This window comes from Herpailurus yagouaroundi, unplaced genomic scaffold (assembly GCF_014898765.1).
Source record: "Herpailurus yagouaroundi ecotype Mexico unplaced genomic scaffold, PumYag 139, whole genome shotgun sequence".
Lineage (NCBI taxonomy): Eukaryota > Metazoa > Chordata > Mammalia > Carnivora > Felidae > Herpailurus > Herpailurus yagouaroundi.
Genome location: NW_024412394.1, coordinates 66,668,492 through 66,674,491, shown reverse-complemented (window position 1 = coordinate 66,674,491; position 6,000 = coordinate 66,668,492).

Sequence of the window (6,000 nt, the reverse complement as noted above, 5' to 3'; positions counted from 1 at the left end):
TGCGAGCGGAGGAGGGGCAGAGAGAGACGGAGACACAGAATCTGAAACAGGCTCCAGATTCTGAGCTGTCAGCACAGAGCCCAGCGTACTCGAACTCACGAGCTGTGCGATCGTGATCGTGACCTGAGCCGAAGTCGGACACTTAACCGACTGAGCCACCCAGGCGCCCCTCGAGCATGGGTTTCAAGTTACAGAACAAATTTAAACCTATCCACTTAATATTGTCACTATGACTGTGAACACAAAAACAAAGTAGGAAAGTACTTAAAGTTAAGGAATGAGGTAGGGCTGGTAAGGACAGTCATGGCTTATGTACGAATGCTGGGGTTTGGGAGAATATAGAGATAAGCTGTCATACCTCCACCCTCCCAGGGACACAGCACATGGATCTGGAGATAAAGCTGAAGAGAGAAGCCATCCTTAGTGTGAATTCTCAGGAAGCCGTGAGGTCCTCAGACAATTAACCAAAATGAAAAGAGCTAGCCTGGGGGATGGCTGCTACCCAGTCAAAATAATCTCATTTATGCTGCAATAAATAAACACCACCAAAAATCTCCATGGCTTAGCAGAATGTAATTTTATTCCTTGCTCATGCAACATTCACCATGGGTTTCCATGTGGTGGCTCAGCGCTCCAGGCTACTTCTGTCTTGGGTGTAACTGTCTTAATATATTTCCATGTTTTCCATGGCAAGAGAAGAGCAATCTAGAAGACTTCAAACCACCTGATGATGCTTCACCTCGGAAGCAACAGGGCACACCATTTCTGCTCACAACCAATTGCTTAGAACTAGTTACATGGACTTGCCTAACAGTCTAGGGGAAAGGAGGTGTGATCCTCCTGTAAGCTTGGAAGGAAAGACAAACTGGATGATGCATTAGCTCTGCTAACATCTGCCACGGCTGGGGAAGGGGGTTCTTTTTGGTCTTCCTTGGGGGGGGGGTGCGGCTCTTGGAGGTATCTTTGTGTCTATTAGAGTATCCCTTTCTGGTAGGGGACAGAGGAGGAGTCTGGATTGTGGAGGGAGAGCTGAAGCAAAGGGGAGGTGCAAGCTGAAGATAATCAAATTAAGTGTGATAAGCCAAATCATCTGGATCCCAAGTACTTTCTGTCCCCCAAAACATGAAGAAAGTCTTTGTCTTAGCTAAGATTTGGGGAAATTCAACAAGTATGGCTTATCCTTGCCTAATTCTAGGTTTTATTTTGATTGAAATTGGAGCGATTTCCTTAGGGAAACAATTCAGTCAACATATAGATTCTCTTAGCAAAATAACCACTATTTTGTAAGCATTTACATCATTATAGCCCACATGGCATCTGGCAGTGCCTCACCATAAGAAGCCCTTAATTTGATGAGTTAGAGAAGGAATGAGAGGAATGAGAACTATCAACTATCTGTTGTACTCCTGAAGGCCAGCCTCTACCTTTCTGTAAGTCTCCAATATCCTCAGTCACAGGGCGAATAATGAGGCCCGGGGAGACTCCAAACCTAATTCAGTTACCGTAGAACTCAGGACAGGCCCAGAGGGCTTAGGATCATGTTTGCTCAAACTGCTCCCACCTTCGGATTATTGGATTTGCTATTCATTCCAAGAATTAATGACCTACCAAGTCGGGTCCTGTGCGAACACTTATTTGAACCATTTCTGAAGCATGTATCGACATGATTCTAACATCTATCACTTCTCCTCTTTTTCCGACATCACTGGTCCTTGCCAATTCATGGAGTATTGCAGCTGCCTGAGTGCCTGGGATGATACCATTGCAAGAAGATACTGTGGGCTTGGAAGACTGGGTTGAAAGAAGTACCATTTTAGACATACTGAGTTTAAAGAACATTCAGGAGGAGAGGTCCAATAGGCGGTTGGCAGTACAGACTGGGAGATGGGGGGAAGTCAGGGGTGGGGATACACACTTGGGAATTACCGGCATCGGGTGGTATTTGTAGCTGTGGGAATCAAGAAGAGAATTATGAAGAAAATGATAGGGGTGAAAGTATTTTGTATAATATTGGGTCTTTTTATAATGACCATTTTTAATGGGTTCAAGAAAGAACTTAGGGGGTGAGAAGAAGGAAAAAGAGCCAAGGGCATTCAGAGAAGGAGGAGATAAGAAGCAGGAGGAGAATCAAGTATTGGTGTATGGCGGCTAGAGAAGAGAGAGCTGTAAAGGTGGGGCTGGGATGGTGAAGTACTAAGTGCTTCAGGGCAGCAGGCGATACTGAAGGCTAAAGCCAGGGCTCTGCAGTTGGCGATGAGGAAGTTAGGGCTGCCTTGAGAGAGAGGTTTCATTAGGTAGACTGACCGCCATCTTCTCTTTATTCAGATCCCCATCGGGCTTAGCCCCACCTGCCCCCCCACCTCCATGCCCAGTGCCCTCTCCCCAGTCCAGCTCCCTAGACCAGCTCTCAACTGCTGGGCCCCACTGGGTTCATGGGAATCCTTTATCCCTTTAGCAATAAAATTCAACCTTGTCAAAGTATAGTCCGAAGACTCTTTCAGTGAGTGTGAGATCAAAACTATTTTTCATAATACCACCAAGACATTCTCTACCTTTGTCACTCCCTCACAGGTATACGGTTGAATTTTCCAGAAGCTACATGATGCGTCACATCACAACAGATGGAGTGCATAAGCTGGTATGAGACTCTGACTATATTCTATTAAGCCAGATGTTTGCAAAAATTTTAAGCAACGCCACTTACTAAATTGTTTTTGTTTTGAAAAATATAGCTATTTTTATAATGCTATTCATGTAATATGTAATGAGCTTATTATTTTTAAAATGAATTAACACTTAATTTCTCAATTTTAATTTCTCATATGGTTAAATAAATACCCCCCCCCACACACACACACACACAAATAAAAGCTTTTTGGAATCTGCAGTAATTTTAAGAGTAAACAATGGTCCAGAGGCACCGGGGTGGTTTAGTCAGTTAAGCATCAGACTCTGGATTTTGGCTGAGGTCACGATCTCAGGTGTTGGGTTCTGCACTGACAGTATGGAGCCTGCTTGGGATTCTCTTTTCCTCTCTCTCTGCCCCTCCCCTGCTTGCTCTCCCTCTTCCTCTCTCTCAAAATAAATAAATAAACATTAACAAAAAGAGTAAACAGTTTATCAAGTTCCTTACTTCTTCAAGCCTTCTCTTTGCACAAGGCAGCAGCAGAGGAAGGTCAGTCCCCTCCTTCCTTCATCGGCCGCCCGCCCCCGACCCAGCTCTTCTGCTGTGTGGACACCACAGCCTTTCCTGCCTCCCCAGTTTCTCACCAGCACCCCAGGTTCCCATCCTTGCACAGACTTTCTACAAAGTCATTGCCATTCCCCAAAATGTCTGTTGTCTCTGCATCTCCCTGGAGGCCCAGTGACGGAGAATTCTGGTGACCCTGCCCACTGGCTCCTGTAGCACTCACAGCAACCATCCCCCACCCCACCCCCCAACCTTGGCTGGACCTTCCCAGCAGCTGCAATCAACCCTGAAGGGACACTCTCACCCCTCACTTCCCTTCAAACCCTCGTTCCAAATACCTTCCAGTCTTCTTTCTAGGGACCTCTGGTGCGTCAAATTATGTGGCTTATACTCCTCAGTTTATGACACAGTGACATCATTTGCCCATGCAAGGCCACCCTTTCGTTTTTCCCTCTCATCTGCCACACCCCATGTCATTTCCCTCCCCCTCCCCCAGAAGCATCCATTCTAGTATATATTCTTTCCCTCCAATCTATCTGCCACTAATACATTTAGATTTTGCATGCCCTAGAAAAATATTGGGGGTTATTTTATGTATGGATTTCCAAACTCATATTAATGGTACTGAAACTAATGCTCCCGCAGGACAGTTTGGGCTTGCCCATGATACCATACATAAATCCAGGTCATTGCTTCTCACTGTTGCAGAGGACCCCCTGCAAGCTCAGGGCACCCTCCTTAGCCATTCCCCCACTGACAGACTCCCTTAGGTGGCCTCCACTTAGGCAAATTCTATGACGATCCATTTTCTCATTAAACAAAAAGACTGGTAGTGATCACACCTCCTTTTACAGAGTTATTGTGCCAGTTGGGACTTCAAAGTCTTGCCAACCACTGTGATTCCGGTTCTTTGCCATCGCACACGTTACAGTGAGGAACAGCCCCTTTGTACATGCTCCTACACCCACATCTTTCCTACCCCAGACATCAGGGTCCACAATGACTCAATAAATGGGGGCTGTTATTTTTATTTTATTACTACTGGGGCAGGGAAGGCCACAGAGCACAGGATCTGGGTCCAGAAGACATGTTTCCCAGCTGTGTTACCCCTGGCTTCCATTTCCTCATAAAAAAGTAGGAATATTCGGATCTCCCTCAGACTGCTATGGATGAAATGACAGGGTAGGAGCGAGTGCTTTGTGATGTAGGCAGCATGCTGGGTTAGCTCTTCTGTTGTTAGTGGGAATGGGGGCCAAAGGCAGGAAAGTCTAAGAAAGGATGAGAAGCGGAGGAAGGAAGAGAACAGGCCCTAGGAGGCAGCAGGAAGGCCCTGGAGATGTCCGTCTGTGCCAGTGACCTGGGCTCCAGGACCTCTGAGCAGCCGCCTTTGCTCCCTGGGAAGTGCTCCAGGTGTGGGAGTCAGAAGACCCAGCTATAGGCCCAACTCTGTGTGGTTACTGGCCGCGCGGTCATGGGCAAGCGCCCGATGGGCAGTGATCAACCCTGGCTGCACATGAGAACCCACGGGAGCATTAACAAGTACTGGCCCGAGGCCCCACACTTGACCAAGTGTATCGGGCTCCCCAGGAGTGGGACCTAGGCCTGGGAATAGGCAGCTTGTGTGATTCTTGGACTTTTTTTCCTGTCAGTTCATCCCGCTGACCACAAGATGGTGCCCTCTTTCTGGGAAATCTTTGATGATCGCCAAACAGGCAGCAATCTATTTGCTCTCAGGTCCTGAAAGAATATATTTGAATTTAACAATCTTCACAGCATCTCACTAAGCCAGAATTCCATGCCCTTGGGTCTAGCACTTCAACGTGTCTATCTTCTCTTCAGCTGGAAACCTTAGTGAGTTGGGATGTGTCATCTACTGTTGTGTTTCCTCAAGCGCTAGAATGCGAAGCAGAGTAGGCATTTATTACTTTGTGATTCTAGTCATTAGTATCTATAACTGCTTTTCATCTACCACTTGCAAAGTGCTTTTCGCCAAATATTCTCAGAAAAACTCTGTGAGATGGGTATTACTATTCTCACTCACAGATGAGAATTGATGAGAAAACTGAGGTTCAGAGCACTAGTTCAAGGTCACAAAGCAAAAGCTGGCAGAACCAGATGCTGAACCCTTCCCACTATACTTGGATGAGAAGAGAAGGCACATCATAGAGACTAGCAGTCAACCACTGGGGCCCCAAAAAGTACAGCCCTGAGAAAGGAAACCTCTCAGGAAAACCTCTGGAGGACTTCCCAGGCAGGCAGGAAAGACAGAGGTCCCCTGGACTTTGACGTCATCACAGACAGCAGGTCGGTAGACATGTCTGACTGGGGCTGAGTGCCTTGCTGAGGTAACAGATGGGCAGTTTCCAGTGTGAAGCTGGACAGAATCAGCAGACATTCAATGAAGAAGACAGACTTTATTATTTTTAAAGTTTATTTGAGAGAGAGACAGACAGACAGAGCACGTGCAGAAGGGGCAGAGACAGAGGGAGAGAGAATCCCAAGCAGGCTCCGCACAGTCAGCAGAAGGCCGACGCGGGGCTCGAACTTATGAACCATGAAATTATAACCTGAGCCGAAACCAAGGGTCGGCCGCTCACCGACTGAGCCAACCCAGGCGCCCCTATTATTTTTAATTTTGTGATCCAGGAAAATGAATTGCTACGCCAATGAGAAAAACAAATCTTAATTCTGCCTTAAGAAAAAGGTGGAAACTCAATCTCCAAAGAAAATCTTTTTCTACCAGCAAGGGCTGTCTTACGGGTCAGTAGATCTGAGGACGGTGATTTACAAGATCACAAGATCACTTGTTA